Source organism: Odontesthes bonariensis, chromosome 11, assembly GCF_027942865.1.
Source record: "Odontesthes bonariensis isolate fOdoBon6 chromosome 11, fOdoBon6.hap1, whole genome shotgun sequence".
Taxonomy (NCBI): Eukaryota; Metazoa; Chordata; class Actinopteri; order Atheriniformes; family Atherinopsidae; genus Odontesthes; species Odontesthes bonariensis.
Window position 1 is genome coordinate 28,040,038 of NC_134516.1, and position 20,042 is coordinate 28,060,079.

At 42.6% G+C, this 20,042-nt stretch overlaps 3 non-coding genes across 3 annotated transcripts; all 3 read right to left on the minus strand.

Moving 5' to 3' along the window:
* Positions 1-16,938: 16,938 nt before the first annotated feature.
* On the minus strand, positions 16,939-17,011 carry trnav-cac (transfer RNA valine (anticodon CAC)). The gene has a single exon. It is a non-coding gene; the product is annotated as a tRNA-Val (tRNA).
* A 2,190-nt stretch (positions 17,012-19,201) lies between these two features.
* Positions 19,202-19,273, minus strand: trnaq-cug (transfer RNA glutamine (anticodon CUG)). Its single transcript has one exon. It is a non-coding gene; the product is annotated as a tRNA-Gln (tRNA).
* Positions 19,274-19,711: 438 nt separating this feature from the next.
* trnav-aac (transfer RNA valine (anticodon AAC)) lies at positions 19,712-19,784 on the minus strand. The gene has a single exon. It is a non-coding gene; the product is annotated as a tRNA-Val (tRNA).
* Positions 19,785-20,042: the final 258 nt, after the last annotated feature.

The following is a 20,042-nucleotide window of genomic DNA, read 5'->3' on the forward strand; positions in this document are numbered from 1 at the left end:
CATTTTGTGTTTTTTTTACGCCCTGCTCTTTTGGTTTTGTTAAAGAATCAGTGTGCTTGAAGTCAGTTAATGTTTAAATAAAACAGTTTTTGCATACAGCATATGGCATTCTTGTTGACTGATTGGAAGCACCACAATCAATACGCTTTATTTTTTGCAATGATGGGCAATTGAGTTTGATGGGTTATGTCATGGCTGTATATTGTTACGCACAACACATGGTTGAGGGTTGGTTGCGGGGGGGTGCTGGCAGCTTTGTCCCCCCCAGTTCCAAAATCCTATCTGCGCCCCTGCATACAACACTGAGCTATTCAAATAATCCTCTGATTTTAACTTTAAACATGCATGTAGATGGGACAATGAATCCTCATACCATCTGTGGATGGCACACGTTTGCACACAATTTGTGAGAAAAAACTGTTAAAAAAAAAAAAAAAAAAAAAAGTTAAAAAAAAATAAATAAATAAATAAGTTAAAAATCGTCTAATCCACCAAAGATTTCGCGACCCCCCTGCAGTACCTCCGCGGACCCCCTGTTGAAGACCTCTGAACTAAGGCACAGCACCACATGGTTCATAAAACTGATGAAAGAATAAAGAGCAGGAACTGGAACCCAGTTCGGAAGTCTGGAAGTTTTGGAAGTCCTGAGGGGTGTTCCACGAAGCTGGATTCGCGGAAAGCCTGGCTTTTCATGATAGTTCTGGCAAATAAAAGAGAGAGTTCCGCTCCACGAACGTGGCTCTTTTCTTTCAGTTGCTCTTTCCAGCTCTCTGCCTCTTTCAGAACTGACTGATATTCAGTTTCTGCTGCTGCTGCTTTCAGAGTTTCACATAATCCTGCAGTGACTCAGTTGCACTGCTTGAGCTCCTGCTCACACTTTTGACGGAGATGACGCTCACACGTCAAACAGTTTTGCACCTTCTTTAGTTTTTCCTCAGTCATGGAGCAGCCGCTCTCTGCTGCCACTCTTCTGTCTTTTTCTCCTGTCAGAAAGAAATGTTTCTTCAGCAGCTTTGTCCTCAGAATATCCATCCCATGCTATAAATAGCTGATCTCGTCATTCTTCTGTCGGTAAGAGTTCTGTCATTTCTCTGATCCATAATCTCGGTCGGCAGCAGAGGCGTTAGAGGGAATCCCCTCGGTTTGTCAAACTGGAAACTTCCACTTGACTGGAGGAACTACGGAGGCCTGGAGATGATCCTGCAGGAGCTGGACATCCTCTGAGTGAGGAGTCCCAGCTGCAGCAGAGACCTGGGATTGTTCTTTTTCCAACAGTTGCTGGGTTCCTCATAACTTTCCTTACTGCCAAAAGTAATGGGACACGTGTAGAAACCCTCGGGCAAATCGCCGTCTGCCATGTCACACCACTGAAGTGGAGGAGATGGTTTCTTGGTTTGAATGATTTTGCTTGTTGTTTTTAAGTACTTACAATCAAAAAAATTTAAGATAGTAAGTAAGCATTGTTTCTAAGTGCTTGTTAAAATGATTATTTAAGATAGTAATTAAGTGTTTTTTAGGCGATGTGAAAACCGTTTGCTGTGACTTTCAAATCTGCTTCAAAAACTGGACGTGTTTCTTCAGATAAACTCCTGACCAACTGTGAAAAAGCAGTGAAAATGTCTGGCCTGTATAAACTTTGTGATGTCAAACAAGATCAGAGATGACATCGATTGTGATGTCACTACAGTGATGACATCACAACTTTGTGAAGGCTTCTGTTCTGTCTCTTCTGGTCTGTGGTTCCAACCACAGATTCTGGATGGAAGTGAAGTCCGGATTCCAGAATGTTGATTTGTGTTCTCTGTTAATCTCTGGACGACTTCAGCTGATTACTTCCTGTCACTGTCACGTTGGAAGGTCCACTTCTGCCAGTTTTTCAGCAGCCAGTATCATGTTTTCCACCAGCAGTGTTTCCCAAGACAGAATAATGTCAGTTTGTTTAAAATGTTGCCAAAATAAACTATTACAATTACAACTAATGTCATCTCAGGGCACTTCAGTAATAAAGTCCAATTCAGGCCAATTGGAGTTCAATTCATTGTAATTATAATCCAATTAATTAAATTCAGAATGAATCCAATTCATTCATACAGAGCAATTCAAAAACTATTTCCTCGCAAAGGAAACCAACAGATGGCACCGAACTTGCACTATTTCTAAATAGATATAACTTTTTAATAGTTCTAAGATCATATCTTTCTGGTTTTATTTGCATTTTACAAAGAGTCCCGAGTAATTATGAAAGTGGGGTTTTAATTTGAAGAAAAAGCCTCAAAATAAAGTGATTTTTAGGAGTATGCAGGGATTCATTTCCATCTAATGAACAGCTCAGTTGTATTAAACAGTGGGCCGTGTGAGCAGCAATCAGGGGAGTAAGGAGTTCACAGATCATAGACAGAGGCAACCGTCCAACTATTCAAAGCTTTTAAAATGAGTAATAAAATCTGACAGGTAACCAGGGAAGGAAGTCCTTTAATCCTGGAAATATTCTCCAGGTGATAGTCGGCTGACTTCCTAACTGACCTGATCTGGCTGCTGAAGTTCAGCTCTGAGTCCATAATAACAGCCAGATTCCTGCTTGGTTTGTGCTTTTTAACATCACAGCCTGAAGCTGAGCTCAGATTTTTAACAGCTGACAATGACCTCTGTTTCATCTTTGTTTAGCTGCAGGAAGTTCTGGATCATCCGGTTGGTTATTTGTTGGAGGCTCTTTGCTGGGCCAGTTATTCCTCTGTGCCAGCAGCTGAGCACCAGTTCTGCCAAACTAACAGGAAACATCATCCTGCACCGCTGGATTATCAACAAGTAACACTGACCAAGTCAGGAGATTAAAAAGGATGCAGAGGATAGTCAGCCATCTCCTAAACACAGGACTTGTGTTTGACACCAGTCTTTGAACTGCTGTGAGACCGTTGTTTCCTTCATTCGTTTTTCACCTTTTTTTCCAAAACTACTTGGTCGAAAGGTGTAAAACATTAAAAGTACTGGGTTAAAGTTAGAAAAGCATCATGTTTAGGAAATAAAATACACTTTTGGGGGAAAAACTTGGCCAATAAGACCAGGAGCTCCTGACCTGTCTCATATATTTCAGTAAGACCTCGGGAAATTGTACCAAAAAGGGCAAAACATGTCTCCTTTAAAGGACCAATAAGAGCTACATCTCAGACTCTACAGGCCTCAGTTAACTTGTTAAATGTGTCAGTGGGTCGGTGTGAAAACTCAACATCTAGGATGTTATTTCCAGCTTCTACGTTTAACTGAAATAGAAAATCTGAGAATTACGACAATTTGGGTAGAGCTATTTTACGACAGTAAAATATTTGGCAGTGACTAAGTGCCTTTAGCACAGACAGGAGGGTGGAGGCGAGAGGAGGCAATGAGGCTGATACCAGAGCAACCAGATGAGCCTCCAGGGTCCACCTGTCCTGATAGTCCCTCACAAGCAGCTGTCTGTTGTTAGCACGTTAAGCTTTGATTGGTCTGGGCTGGTCTGTGGCATTATTTATAAACCTTCACCCTTGCTGTTTCCTCTCATAGCTTGTTTTCACCATGACAGCTGCTGGGTTCTTCCTGAGGTATAAGCACAAGCTGTCTTTCACAGTTTTTGTTTGTTTGATTGATTGGAAACATTAGTTAATATTGCATTCTTACTCTTTGCTGTACATAATTTCAGGGTTTCCCTCTTTGCCTTGTTGACTGCTGCTACATGGGGTTTTCCCACTAAAGGTGTGCTATCATCTGTTGTGGTAAAACATTACATGCTTGCTTGAATTAGCTTCTGCTAAACTTGTTCTCATGCACCCAGGTTCAAAATCAGCAGGCCAGAGGAGCAGTGGCACAAGAGCTGCAGGTAATTTTGGCTCTTACCAGGGAGCAGCCGCTGGCCGCCCGGTGACCGTGCCCTACACTGCTTCCAGTGACGTTTATATGGCGACACCTGTGCAAGCCTCTGGTCTAAGTCAACCTGTTCTTCAGGCAGACCCAAGATTCAGTGGCTATGGCTCATTTGTGCCAACGCAACTGGTTGCCCAAGCTCCCGGTTTTGTCCAAGCTCCTGGCTTTGTCCAAGCTCCCGGTTTTGTCCAAGCTCCTGGCCTTGTCCAAGGTGCTCTTCAGGGAGACCCAAGATTCAGCAGCTCTGGCTCCGTTGTGCCCATGCAAATGGCTGTCCAAGCTTCTGGTGTCCCACAGGCTGTTCAGACGGGTCCAGCATTGAGCAGCTTGAGCTCTGGCCTGCCTGCAACAGGATACTCTACTGTCACTTATGTGCCTGTTGACGTAGGATCCGCCGCTGGCGCTCTGCAACCTGGAGCTGTCCAATCTGGACCACAAGGTAAATCTTCTGCTTGGAGTGTAGATGGCCCAAAATGTTTGGAACCCTAAAGGTGTGTTTTCATGAAGCCACTAGCAAATCTTGCCGAGCTCCATTATAAAGCCGAAACCTGCTGTTTAGTTTGAATTAAAAAAATAAAAATTCAGAACATATGTATTAAAACACAAAATGATGCTCAGGTGTGTAATAATGGCTCCCTTCTGCTTGGAGGAAAGGCCCTTCACTTTAAGCAGCCTTACTGGGGCACCAAAGGGAACCTGAGCATTGCACCTGTGCTTCTCATTCAGTCTGCTCAATCTCTGTAGAGTTGGTTGGGGCTTTTAACTTTACGTCCTAGGAAACTGGGATGTCAACACTCTGTGCTATCAGAACTTCTGCTGTGAAAAGGACTAATTGTGAAATGTCTCCACACAGAAACCCAGTGGGCTATTGCTCCCTCAGTCTTTGAGGATGCGTCAGCCCAAGCCCTCAGCCTCACTGACGTTCTCCCTGCAGCCCCTCTGTCACCACCTGGCCCTGTCCTCCAGTCAGGGGAGACCTCCAGTGTCACCAAGGAAGCTGAACTCGGGAATTACCAGCAGCAGACGGAGGAATTCGGCTACCCGGATGACCGCCAAGGGTCTGGACCGGGATCCGCAACCGTACTGGTGCCACGCTTTGGTGTGGGTGGATCTCCTAACTTTGACTACAGGCTTTTGTACGGCTTGTACCCCTCTGGAACCTACAGCACCTTCAGCCAGCAGCATGAGAAGGGCAAAGACTACTTTCAGGACGTCCACTACTTGAAGGAGCATATTACTGACAGCCATGGTTCTGGGCAGCAGAAAAAGTTCTTCCCAAGTGCCCGCTAGAGCTGAACATGATGTGCAGAGGGTATGTTGGGAGTGGTACCTGCAAATGTCTTTATCTCAATGCTCTAACTAATCTGGTTCTGTTTCAGATTGGGAAGCATATCCCAACGGCACAAGATTCTTTTTAGTCTTTGAATAAAATCTTGTCAAATGATCTTGCTTCAGAATGATTGACTAAGGGAAACAATGTCCTGTGTACACATCTGGGTTCAAGGCAAATGGCAGGCATCACCTGTCATATTTGACTCGGACGTTCTGCTTTTGGTTTCAAACATGGCTTCTTAAAGCTCTGCATCTTCAGAGGAAGTGTTAAATAGTTGCTTCCATTGCTCAATTGACTATAGCGATCGGGTACATCATCCTTTACAGCCATTTCTCTACACTTGTACATGGCAGCCAGACACAACCCCTTCTATGCAGTGCATGCTTGAAATTGGTACAACTTTGTGCCACCACGTGGTACTCCGGGCACAGATTGCTGAGTGCATGGTAGACTGTCTTCAGCAGTCTTGTCATATGACCTTGTCTGGGTTATTTTTTTTTCTCCCAAACCCTGCAGACGGAATGCTAAAGTAATGGCTCAACAGTGGATAATGAACATTATTTCTATTTTTGTCTCTGGGTATCCCTATACTAGCGCTGTCAAAAATGATTGCATATTCCTTCTAAAACAATGTATACAGACCTCTGTTTTAACACATCAATGACACACATGCGCATCTGCGGGCTTTCAATCAGCCAAACTGTCAGGCAACGGCAGCTTTGAGTCAACTGGACAAACCGACTTCACTACTTGTACAGGTAGTTTATTCAAGTTTAAACGTATAACAATTTGTTTCATGTTATGGCAAGTCCATTTGGGTGAACATTTTCAAGAATTAACCTCATGTTGCTGGTGGTCGAATGATAAGCTAACTGTAGCTCGTATGCAACTTTGTCTCAAGGCTCAAATTTTTCCATCAACTGACCAAAATCTGAAGTATTTCCAGACGGGGCTTTATATATTTTTGGGGGTTAAAATCACTTTCTTTGCGCCTGTGGTCGAGTTGGGTTCTGAATTTTCTGCCATCTTCATGTAAGTCGACTTTCAGCAGTGACGCTTTACCAGAGTGCGACTCCTGTGACCTGTCCCTGACCCCGTCATGCAGTGCGCTGACTTGCCAAAGCAGTGTTTTTCCACGTTCAAGCATTAATTTTGACTGCTGAATGTCAGTCAAATTTAGAATATTCTTTGACAACCCTACCCTGTACCACTCTTCTGTGCTTTAATAGGCAACTTGTTGCCTTTCCACTCTGTAATGGCAGGTTCTGCAGTTGTGCCAGAACATGCCTATTGATGTTGCATCCTCTGAATTTACAACTTCTAAATGGGAAGTCAAATTTCCTTGTTGGTATCCTGGTAAGCTTTATCAAGTCCTTGTACAGTTGGAAGTGTACCTGGTTTACTGAGTAAATGTGAAATCTTTCATTTGCTATTCTGCTCTAACTCACTGAGCAAAGTATTGGTAGAACTAATGGTGCTCTCCCAGTACCCAGCTCCTCATCTGGCTTTCAAATTTCTATCCAGCAGTTTTTGCTCAAATGGTCCAGGAATGATGTTGGAGCAACTCTAAGCGAAAGGATGTGTTGCTGATGCATTTAAGAAAAATAAATTTGATTTGAAGACTGGTTTGTCTATGAAAATATAAAAACTCTTTTGAATTTTAAGCCTCCATAGATTCCTCAATTGGCCTATTTGCCTTGTTATAATGTGCTCTTTTCATGTCTTGTACACGGTTTGTTTTTATTATAGAGTTAATATTTTACTGTTTTCTGCAAGTGCTTTTATTAGTGTGGTCATTTTACAATCCTTGTATTATGTTTCATTCCATGTTTGTCCTTTTTAATTGCTATATCAAACATTGAGTTACATTTTTGCTTGAGTCACAAGTCACAAGCCCTGCAAATCCCTGAGATGCTCAGAGAAAATCTTAAAGGGGACATATATGGTAAAATAACTTGTTTTTCCCGCCTGTGCTTTTCGAGCATGATTTGGCTGTATGAAGTCTTCAGAGCTTTATGTGAGAAGAATCTTAAATTTTATTCTGAATTTAACAGGGAGCCAATCAAGCTAAAACTGGAGAAAAATGATCTCTCCTGTTAGATCTCATCAGAACTCTGGCTGCAGCATTTTGGATCACCTGGAAGCTTTTCAGAGAATATCTGGGACAGCCCAATAATAAAGAATTACAGGAGTCAAATCCTGAAGTAACAAATGCATGGAGCAGTTTTACTGCATCACTGAGGCAGGATCCTGATTTTAACAATATTACGAAGGTGAAAGAAGGCAGTCCTAGAAACCTGTTTTATATGCGAGTCAAATGATAAATTCTGGTCAAAAATAACTCCAAGGTTCCTCACTGTAGAACTATCTTACCATCCATTTACTTTACTCAATGTATCCAGTTTAGGGTAGTTTAGCATTTAGCCCAGTGATAATATTTTTTTTCACAAAGGCAGAGCAAAATCAAGGGAAGAGCCACTTTTATGACAACATACTAAGTCCCCTTTTGCAAATATGCATTTCTACATATAAAACATCCCACAAAAGAAACAACACGGCCAATACATTTTCAATTAAGACCAAATTTACCTTAATACTGGAAGCAGGCATGCATGTCCTTGACTTTCATGTTGTAGTTGTGGTTTGTTGTAATCATAGTGAGACATTCAAGATGAGCATGGTTTTTGTCCTTTAATTAAAAACTGACCCATTGTGCCTGCATCTCGCTAATGGAGCTAGCGTGCACTGCGGTCAAGTGTGACGGTGGTTTAAGCGGGCTGCGTTGCCAGGTTTAACAGAGCCCCCTTTAGGAAACACCATTAAGCCTTAATAAAAATACTTAATACTGTGCAGTATTCGCTGTATGTTATTTGAAAAATTTGTTACAAGCTACTATGAGAGTGTGAGCCACCAATTAAAGCTTGAGGAGCCGCATAATGAGTATCTCTGCTTTAGCCTATCCCTGCTGCCAATTGAAAGAGTCAGGGTACACCCTGGACAGCTCTCCAGTCGACTATGCAAAAGGTCTAATAATTTCCACACTTCCATTCACTGAGACTCTGCTAGAACTGTTTGGAGACCTTTTCTAGAGGGCCGTATCAGAGAGTACTTTGAAAGTTTCATTGTGCCAACTATTGCTAGTTTAATAGCAAGTGATCTGAATCAAAGGAGTTAAAAAATATTTTGCAAATTGATCATGTAGCTTTGCACGAGGGAATTTGAAAAGGCATCTTCCACATGTGGTAGAATCAGGAAAACAAAAGCAGAGGAGATATTTAAGTCTTGTGTAGGATGAAAACCAACATGGGAAGATGTGATGCCATGTTAAGGACCGAGTCTGTATGAAGCACGGTGTCATAGCCCTCCAGCTGGTGTCCCAGGTGAGATGAACAAAGGCCGCACACACAGGGGGCAAGTTGAGACAGTTGGTTAAGAGGGATGTATGGCTCTGATGAGGCACACAGAAGACACCAAGTGGTGCCAAGCAGAGGGGCAAGGCTACGTAGCGTAGGTTAACGAGTCACATGCAATTAAAGCTTGGAAAAGGCCAGCGAGTGCAGATTTAACTGAAACACCTTCATGGTGCAAGGTGAAGCAAGGCCACTGTACTGAGCTTCAAGTTATTTTGGTCTGGGTTTGTGTAATGCAATTCAACCATGAGAAGGAAACAGTGTTACAACAGTCAGCCTCAGTGGGTGTGGACTCAAAACCTCTATGAAGTGAAAACAAACCTCGAGTTAAAGTATTCAATACACAGACCTCATTTTATTGGTCAAGTTTATTTTGCCAGAGTTCAGCCACATGTTGGAATCTCCATGGAAGTGTTCATGAGAGTCACCTGCAGAAAACAGAAGGGGTCAGTATTGATACAGGAGTCTCAATACTTCAGACACTAGTCCAGCTTTACCTCAGTACAACTTCTGCCCTTTAGACCCAGTCTTGGCATCAGCATGGTCAAAAGCATCCTGGGAGTATTTGGCGTACGAACTGGAGTCGCGGGCTCGTTGGTAGCCATTGCTGGACTGGACGACGTGGGATGAAGGGTATACAGTGCGTATCTCAGATGTGTCCTTAGGGACCTGGTCGGAGGTCCAGACAGACTGTGGGAAAGAACTGTCGATCTTCAAGTTCATTAGGGTAGCAAGGAAACGAGCAAAGTCTGCGTCCTGCGCAGTAAAGCCAGCATTAGACCCAGAGGAGCCGCTGCCATAGCCAGACCCAGAGGAGCCGCCGCCGTAGCCAGACCCAGAGGAGCCGCTGCCGTAGCCAGACCCAGAGGAGCCGCCGCCGTAGCCAGACCCGGAGGTGCTACTACCAGAGCCAGAGGACCCACTGTTTTGACCTGAGCCCAGAAATTAGTTGAAGCAAAGTATGACAGCATGGTTAGTCATGCTGTCAGTAGCCTCTGTATCACTGCCAATATGTTTAGTAACAATAAACAAAGCTAAAGGAGTATTTGCAGTTCAAGTGGGTCATTAAACCTGAAGTCTAATACATTGTAAGAATTGGTGCTGCATGATTAATATAGTTGCAGACCCTCTTCCCTCTCATTCCTACCAACATCATGGGTTGAGCATGTCCAGACTAAACAACTTCCCATGTTGGCTGCCTTTATATAAACTGCACCTAAATTTTGATATACTTGCTTTTCTGGGGGGGATAACATGTTCCAATGCTGAAGAGCAGGACACAAAGCCAGGAAATCCTGTTTGGATTTCAAAAGAAAAGAAAGAAACTTTAGTATATAGGAGAACAAAAACCTAAACCATTAAACATGAAGACTCACCTGAAGAAAACCTTAAACAACATGTTGAACAAGACAAAACAGAAGCAACACAATTCAGATAAAACTGGTCAAAAACAGCAATCTAGTGACTGCTGTTGAGAGAAGCTTTGTGCTGTAACTCATCTGAGGCTGCAGCTGACTTTATATTGGTGCTCTACCTGCTCTAATTACACTCATAAACCTCACCTGGGACCCAGTCAGATCGTGCTGCATTCAATTCAGCTCTGAAAATGAACACTTCTGACATTTAAAATGGTTTGTTGCAACATGTGAGGAATGAACATGGGATGTTTTAAAGAAGGTGAATTACGCTTGGTCAGATACGGTGTTAAACATCTGGACCAAAGTCCTGCAGATCACTGTGGGCCCCTAATCTCTGGCTGGGGAGTGTGAGGGGAGTGACAGAGATTTGGTCTGAAGGACTCCAGGTTATAACCTCGGTTCTAATACGTCACAAAGTCGTCACAGCCATGAAATTGGGGTCCAACACATCACTTGTCCACTTCACTAGTGGGAGCTGCTAGTTGGGTTTCAAGGGGAAAAAAGTGAGCTCAGCGTGACATAAGACTGGAGTCTTAGTAAGTTAACCTGCTGAGTTCTGGAAATAACTCTAACATAATGTTGACTCCTTGGCAGGAATAAGGAGCTCTGCAGCTCTCTCATCCAGAGGATCTAGAAGCATGGATGTGTTTGGAACATAGCAGAGGGTGTATTCTTCCTAAAGTCACGCTAACTGCCTTCTGCGCACTCTGAGATGTTTAAAGCTCAGATTAATATCTGAGCTGAGATGTAGAAACGTGAGACAACATGATGCAGAGCTGCTCTTTTATTAAGTGATATGGAGGATATCTTAGATTTATTTCAGATGAACTTGATTAAACAGGACATAACGGAGGTTAAATGTTTAAAGCACCTTGTGCCATCATTTTGTTCATATCTGTAACTGTTTCTCAAATGTTTCTTAGTGAGGTGGAACTGTACTGAAAATACACTGAAGTTAAAGTTTCATTTTTAACTCATTTAAAAGGGAAAATGTGTCTATTTGAATAATGCTCTTTTTTAATATGGGTCTAAGTTTCTGAGAAAGTATTTTTTACTGTAAAATGTTGACTGTCACACCTGAACTTCATATTTATTTATGAAAATGAGAATATTTATATCCCCAGGTTGTTTTAATTCTGAAAACTAACATTTGTTACAGTAGTTCACATCATCTGTCCTCATAATTACTTTCATAAAATCCAACAAAGACCAGACTTTATCATGTTCATATTTAAACTGCAACCTGCAGGTTAACAATGTGAGTGACTTAAAGTGTGGAAACAAGTCCACAGAAGTTTTTCTTTTAATTATGTCAGTATATGTCGACTATGTGCAAGTAGTCCCCACAGGCAGTGTCCTTGCTGTAGGGACGACCAGGTAAGACATCTGATTCTCACATATAGATGGAATATTTGATGTTGCATTATGCCCAGTATTAATCACACATGTTTGTTCATGTTCCAGACAGGATAGTGAATGCTTTTGTGCACAGTCCACTGTGTGGTTGTACAGCTCACGACTTAACTGAATATATTCCAACACCTGGCTCGCCTTCTTGCATCCAAATGTAGAACAAAATAGATGTTTGATCTGTAAAATCTGATGTAATGAACAGAATCCATGAGAGTTGTTTGATTTATTTAATACATTTATTCTAACCCTCCCCGGGCTCTGGGGAGGACTCATCCCTCCATCAGACCTGTTGCCACTGATTTTCAGTCCACTTCTTGTGTCATAGCTCAGCCTTTTCTCCCCGTTTCCCCTCCTTATGAACGGCCTCTTGACAGCCACCCTTCCATGGAGACCATTTCTGATGAGGCTTCACTGAACAGCTGAAGGTCCAGATGCATCTCAGGGAATCACCCGTTTTCTGCAAAAATGCTATTTCATGCATGTCAAACTGTTATTTTATAGATGCAACCAAAGAAATGGGAACAGATGACAAATTCTTCCCATCCCTGAATTTTAGTTTGAGCAGCTACTGATGATGCAGCCCTTTTGGCCACCTGGTACCTGCTTCAGGTCAACCTCCTGAACAACCCAACACAAAAGGCCTTTTTCTTCAGCTTTAATGTTTCCCTACATGCTAATATTCACAAGCAGGTCCTATGCTACTGTCCTGATAGGCAATGATGACCTTCTGGCCACACCTCTGCTAGTGAGGCTCCTTTCAGTTTCCGTGACCCAACCTCATTGGTAATGTATAGATTTAACAAAAATACTCTGCTTTGTGTTTAAGATGTCATGAACAGGGTCCTCCACTAGATGTTTGCCCCCAACCACCTGATCCAACTTACTTCCAGGGAGTGAGTAAGTGACAACATTGAGCCTATAAATTTTGTTCCCAAGCCACTTCACTAAAAGTAGCTGCCACATCTTTTGATTTGTGTAGCACAAGCTTCATTACAAGTCTTCAAAGTAACAAACCTTTGCAGCCACAGAAGATAGTTATGAAGCCATCCTCAGCCATGGACTTGCAGAAACTACTGTCCAGGTTTCACATGGCCCCAGCATCTGATGGGTCTGCCCTTACCCAGAGCTGTAGGGTGAGGATTGCTACAGAGCGTAAAGGTTTCCCCCTCAGCACAATATGCAGCAGTGGAATCTTCTGATAGAGCTCAAGGCCACACCTTTACCCACTGCTGTCAGAGAGCTGCAGTTGGCTTTTCAGCCATTTTTAGTTGGGAATACATTCCAAGCTGAAGCCGTCAAGACCTTCACAAGCTCACCTTTGAGCAGATACTGTCCTTACGTTAATGCCAACACCTTATTTATAGTATTAAGTCATGTCAACCTGTCAGGCCCTCAACTATCCCCTCCAACCCACAACTGGGTGACCCAGAGACAGCTAGGAGCCATTTGATGGTGCAACAAGGTATTCAAGTTAAAAGCCATTTATTCAAGCGGTAGCAGCAGCGATGCCTCTAGAATATGCAGATCTGCAAGACAAAGAAAGTCAGTCACCTACCAGCAGCTACAGAGAGCATACATGCAGAGTAAAAGGAGCCTCACCAGAAAGATCCTCAGAAGCCGCTCTGAACTTGAACCTTGTGCTGAGATGTTTTGCCGTGGTCTGGCTCAGATTCTGTTGGGCTGTAGCGGAACTGGCTGAACAGCACACGCTTCTGGTTGTAGCGGGACCGAGATTTGTAAGCGTAGACTTGATCCTCGTCGGTCACAGGAGTGAAGACTGGCTCGTCCTCGCCGCTGGTGTCAGATGAAAGGCTCCAGCTCCCATCTTCAAACTGGTAATTGCTGCCAGGAGCTCCAGACTGACCTCCCTGAGCGCCATGCTGCTGTGCTGCAGAACCACTGGTTCCAGCTGCTTTCTGATACGTTGGCTTAGATAGAGCTTGTCCATAAACTGAATACATGGGTGAGGAAACAGAATTAAGATCAGCCTTCCATTTACACCCCGAGTCAATTTAAACTGCTTTTAGTTGCTGAGCTTTGATTGGGACAGCTTACCGCTTTGTGCAGGAATGCAGGTGATGCTTCCAATCAGCACACAAGAAATCCACAAAACCCTGCAGAAACAGGGACATCTCAGATGAAGTTCTGAGTACATTTAGAGACCAGTGGGGTCCAACCACCACCTCCCCTTAACATGCCCAGTCCTGTTGAGCTTAACTGCATATTCATAGTGCAATGCTGCCACCAAGTGAGGTTCTGCTTGCCTCAGACATTTAAGGCAGCAGAGGTTCAGTGCCACCACTTAGAAGCACTGGGATAGACTAGAAGTTACTCACCTCATTCTGCTGCAATATAATTAAAGCTTGCCTGGGACCTGCTCCTGCCAAACAGCACTAACACAAAGTTCAGAGCCCTGTGACACTAACCTGAAGCTGCAGGAGCTGCTTTCATATGATCCTCAGTGCAGAGGGAACTGATTGCTCAGCAGTAACAGCTGCTGCTGAAAGGTGCAAGGCTGCAGTTAACTGGCAACAATGGACTAACATATGGAGCATCTCCGTGTTATGTCCATAAATAGATAATAATCAGGAACTCTTGTGAGTATTATGTATTATATTTACATGTATAAATATTAAATTATAAATATAAATGATCAAATATTCTGAACTGCTGATATACGTGATAATAATAACAATAACAATGGTAGCTGCTCTCAATACATGAAATGCCTCTCATAGTTCATTATTAGTCGGCTAATTGATGAATAAACATCCTGCTGCTGAATATGTGTTTAAAAGATAAATAAATCAGAAGGAAACCTGCAGAAGAAAGTCTTCTAACAGCTGTCTCTCTGTGTTTATTGGCATACAGCACGGTTAGTGAGATCCAGATCCATGTGGGCACTCAGGACGGATTTAAATAGCGACTCTGAATGGACGGTAAACCCGCACTGAAGCCCCAGTGAGCCAAAGCACGGCCGCCACTGAAAAATATATTTGAAACCTGTCAATATGCTAACTTTGCGTGTTTACCTCTATAACTGATGTTATATGTAAAACAGAGCACATGGTCAATTAGCTTTTTAAAAATCTTTATTTTAAAGAAAACGAAAGAGTCAAAACAAGAGTTTTTCTGGAAGAGATTTAAATAAGTTCTGAATATGCACTGAAGAGAGGTTACATTTGAGTCTATTTTCTTTGTACAAAACTTAAAACAAAAATCTGAAGTCTGCACACTGAGGAAAACTGGTTTTGAGGATATTTATGAAATTTCCTCCTACACAGCAAATTGAGAAGAGTTGAATTCTTGGTGTTAAACTAGACATACACTAGTAGAGTTAATTATACCTTGGATAGAGTTAATCCATTATAATTAACTCTCAGTAGATAAATAGTTGTTGTCAAAACCGAGTGTAAAAAAGGAAGTGTCACTGAATCAAACCTCTAAGTGTAAATGTTTAATTATTAACTTAATTATTTTATTATGAACTTTTTACTCTAAACTCTGATCCTGTATTTCACACCTCAAGTGTGACCCCATAACCCCCACCCCATGTACGAACACCGCTCTGCTGAAGCAAGAACTGTCTCGACTCAGTCTCTACTCAATCGGTCTACTGAAGAAAGAGCAACATCTCAACTTTTAACGGTTACACTGTTCGGTAAGTACATGAAGTAGTTGGCCTATCTGATGATATTGTATTTTATATCAATATTACTCTTCGGGCACCCGGTCATTTTGGAACGGTAACTTTACTTGTCGCTTTTACAAACCACCCTAACACCTGCTTAATGAGCTAGAGGTTAGCATGCCTGTTCTCACTGTAACATAAAAAGTGAGATACGCCAGTAAATAGTAAGTTTTGCCTGACGTTTTGGCTGAGTGAGACGAGTCATGCACTTTGTAACCATAGATATAAAACGTCATAAGATGATGCTAATGTTCGGAGTTTCTAGCTAGCGTGCTAAATTGGTGCTAAAGCTAGCAAGATTGTAACACACTCCTCTGGGAGAGCAAGGACAAATAGAAGCATCGTAAATGAATATGCAAGAAGAAACCAAAAAAGATTCAACTAGCAACACAGAGGTGTGACGTCACATACCACAGATCCTCTCAGCTGGAATTGATCAATCGTGCAATCTGGTGTCATTTCACAACTGACTAGCCTACTCAACACATCTTCTTTCCAGAACGCAACCATAGCCGCTTTCGGACAGACCGTTCTAAGAAAGTAGTTATCAGAACTGCCCTACTCGAATTTCGTTCTGATAACTATCCTTCCCCAGCGGAACTGTTTCAGTCTGCATTCGCACATGAGTTGGGACCTGATCGGGACTGATGCGCCGCGCGCAGCCGTCTGCTTCAGTGATTAGCCGTTAGCCGTTTAGCGCTACATTCAAACACAAAACAAAACGGTAAAAGTAAGGAGAGTAGAAAAAACACCACCAAGAAGCTAATATGGAGAGTGGGGAGGCCACCGTGTTTATGGTCTGCATGATGGTGATATTAATCATGGACAATCACATCAGGCGTCTAATATCGAGGCTGGAAAAGCTAACAGAGAGTTTTTCATTTCATGAAGGAAGAAAGGAGAGCAGAGCGCTGGAGACAAATGAGACCAGTGTAAGTTTAACTTATTAAAAACCCGCCGGTTGTGTCCGTGTCCTATGAGGAAACATTTCAGCCGTGATAGCATGACATGGGGCGTAGCTACCGACCTCCAGGCACCTCCGTCAGATCGTTCTATAGAACTATGAAAAGACCCGACCTCGGAGAAGGAGCTAAATAGTTATAGGAACTGAGGGAGAAAGCCCCGAGTTCCTGTATGTCCGAACACGGGAGAAAACGGCCCCGCGGATTAAAAGGTTATTAGAACTGCCAAAGGTTCCTACAGTCCGAAAGCGGCTAATGACAGCAAACACCTGAAGGTTCCACCGAGCTTTTTTTTTTTTTTTTTTTTTTTTTTTAAATATATACTTCACTAGTGTTCTGGATGCCAAAGAATGAGGTAAGTTTTCCCAAAATTTTTTGCAAAAGGAAAGAGATTGTGGAGTCGCAACAAATTGTGCCTACTCAACACAACTTGGGTTTTGGCAACGTGTTTTTTTGTCAATTTTTCAGTGATACTCTTACAGCTTGTATTCTCAGAATTGGCACGACAGTCAAGCAACACATTCTGTATCTTTGCTGGTCAAAGGTTAGAATCCGCCTGTCAAGCGGATGAACAGGGTTTGATTCCTTGACTGAAGGCTGCCATTTTCGCTCAGCAGCTAGGGATTCGCCAAAGTCTGTTTCACACCACAGCATCAGAAAATCTTTTGAAAACCTGCAAAAATTGACTTTACATGTCAAAAATTACAAATGAGGCTCCCCTCCTATCCATAATTATGAATATGTTGATGTTGCTATCATTAACGTGCAGTCATACATCTTCACACAAGGATGAAATAAATAATGGAGGAGCAAGTAATGTTTCCGCCCAGTTTCGAACTGAGGACCTTTCGCATGTGAGGCGAACGTGATAACCACTACACTACGGAAACTGAACCCATGCCTATTCACTAGTGTTCCGGAAGCCAAAGAATGAGGTAAGTTTTCCCAAATTTTGTTGCTGGCGGAAAGAGATTGTGGAGTTGCAACAAATTGAGTCAGAAGTGGGATTGTAACACACTCCTGTGGGAGAGCATGGATAAATAGAAGCATCGTAAATGAATATGCAAGAAGAAACCAAAAAAGATTCAACTATTAACACAGAGGTGTGACGTCACATACCACAGATCCTCTCAGCTGCAATTGATCAATTGTGCACTCTGGTGTCATTTCACAAGTGACTAGCCTACTCAACTCATCTTCTTTCCAGAACACAACCATGGCAGGAAACACCTGAAGGTTCCACTGAGATTTGAACTCGGATCACTGGATTCAGAGTCCAGAGCGCTGACCTTTACACCATGGAACCCCTTCCACAGTAAATTTACGCTCTCAGTCATGCAAATGCTTGACAATGAAATGGTTTTAGCAACGTGTTTTTTTTGTCAATTTTTCAGTGATACTCTTACAGCTTGTATTCTCAGAATTGGCACGACAATCAAGCAACACATTCTGTATCTTCTTCAATGGTCAAAGGTTAGAATCCGCCTGTCAAGCGGAGGAACAGGGTTCGATTCCTTGACCGAAGGCTGCCATTTTCGCTCAGCAGCTTGGGGTTTGCCAAAGTCTGTTTCACACCATAGCATCGGAAAATCTTTTGAAAACCTGCAAAAATTGACTTTACATGTCAAGAATAGCAGATGAGGCTCCCCTCCTATCCATAATTATGAATATGTTGATGTTTCTATCATTAACGTGCAGTCATACATCGTCACACAAGGATGAAATAAATAAAGGAGGAGCAAGTAATGTTTCCGCCCAGTTTCGAACTGAGGACCTTTCCCGTGTTAGGCAAACGGGATAACCACTACACTACGGAAACTAAAGCCATGCCTGTTCACGAGTGTTCCGGAAGCCAAAGAATGAGGTAAGTTTTCCCAAATTTTGTTGCTCGCGGAAAGAGATAGTGGAGTCAAAACAAATTGAGTCAGAAGTGGGATTGTAACACACTGCTCTGGGAGAGCATGGATAAATAGAAGCATCGTAAATGAATATGCAAGAAGAAACCAAAAAAGATTCAACTTACAACACAGAGGTGTGACGTCACATACCACAGATCCTCTCAGCTGGAATTGAGCACTCTGGTGTCATTTCACAAGTGACTAGCCTACTCAAATCATCTTCTTTCCAGAACGCAACCATGACAGCACACACCTGAAGGTTCCACCGAGATTTGAACTCAGATCACTGGATTCAGAGTCCAGAGTGCTGACCTTTACACCATGGAACCCCTTCCACAGTCAATTTACGCTCTCAGTCATTCAAATTCTTGACAATGAAATTGTTTTAGCAATGTGTTTTTTTGGCAATTTTTCAGTGATACTCTTACAACTTGTATTCTCAGAATATGCACGACAGTCAAGCAACACATTCTGTATCTTCGCTGGTCAAAGGTTAGAATCCGCCTGTCAAGCGGAGGAACAGGGTTCGATTCCTTGACCGAAGGCTGCCATTTTCGATCAGCAGCATGGGGTTTGCCAAAGTCTGTTTCACACCATAGCATCGGAAAATCTTTTGAAAACCGGCAAAAATTGACTTTACATGTCAAGAACAGCAGATGAGGCTCCCCTCCTATCCATAATTATGAATATGTTGATGTTGCTATCATTAACGTGCAGTCATACATCTTCACACAAGGGTGAAATAAATAAAGGAGGAGCAAGTAATGTTTCCGCCCAGTTTCGAACTGAGGACGTTTTGCGTGTTAGGCAAATGTAATAACCACTACACTACGGAAACTGGCTCCACACCAATTCACGAGTGTTCCGGAAGCCAAAGAATGAGGTAAGCTTTCCCAAATTTTGTTGCTAGCGGAAAGAGATTGTGGAGTCGCAACAAATTGAGTCAGAAGTGGGATTGTAACACACTCCTCTGGGAGAGCATGGATAAATAGAATAATTGTAAATGAATATTCAAGAGGAAACCAAAAAAGATTCAACTAGTAACACAGAGGTGTGACGTCACATACCACAGATCCTCTCAGCTGGAGTTGATCAATCGTGCAATCTGGTGTCATTTCACAAGTGACTAGCCTACTCAACTCATCTTCTTTCCAGAACGCAACCATGACAACACACACCTGAAGGTTCCACCGAGATTTGAACTCGGATCACTGGATTCAGAGTCCAGAGTGCTGACCTTTACACCATGGAACCCCTTCCACAGTCAATTTACGCTCTCATTTATGCAAATGCTTGACCATGAAATGGTTTTAGCGACGTGCTTTTTTGTCAATTTTTCAGTGATACTCTTACAACTTGTATTCTCAGAATTGGCACGACAGTCAAGCAACACATTCTGTATCTTCTTCAATGATCAAAGGTTAGAATCCGCCTGTCAAGCGGAGGAACAGGGTTCGATTCCTTGACCGAAGGCTGCCATTTTCGCTCAGCAGCTAGGGATTCGCCAAAGTCCGTTTCACACCATAGCATCAGAAAATCTTTTTAAAACCTGCAAAAATTGACTTTACATGTCAAGAATAGCAGATGAGGCTCCCCTCCTATCCATAATTATGAATATGTTGATGTTGCTATCATTAATATGCAGTCATACATCTTCACACAAGGATGAATTAATAAAGGAGGAGCAAGTAATGTTTCCGCCCAGTTTCGAACTGAGGACCTTTCGCGTGTTAGGCGAACGTGATAACCACTACACTACAGAAACTGAAGCCATGCCTATTCACTAGTGTTCCGGAAGCCAAAGAATGAGGTAAGTTTTCCCAAATTTTGTTGCTCGCAGAAAGAGATTGTGGAGTTGCAACAAATTGAGTCAGAAGTGGGATTGTAACACACTCCTCTGGGAGAGCATGGATAAATAGAAGCATCGTAAATGAATATGCAAGAGGAAACCAAAAAAGATTCAACTAGCAACACAAAGGTATGATGTCACATACCACAGATCCTCTCAGCTGGAATTGATCAA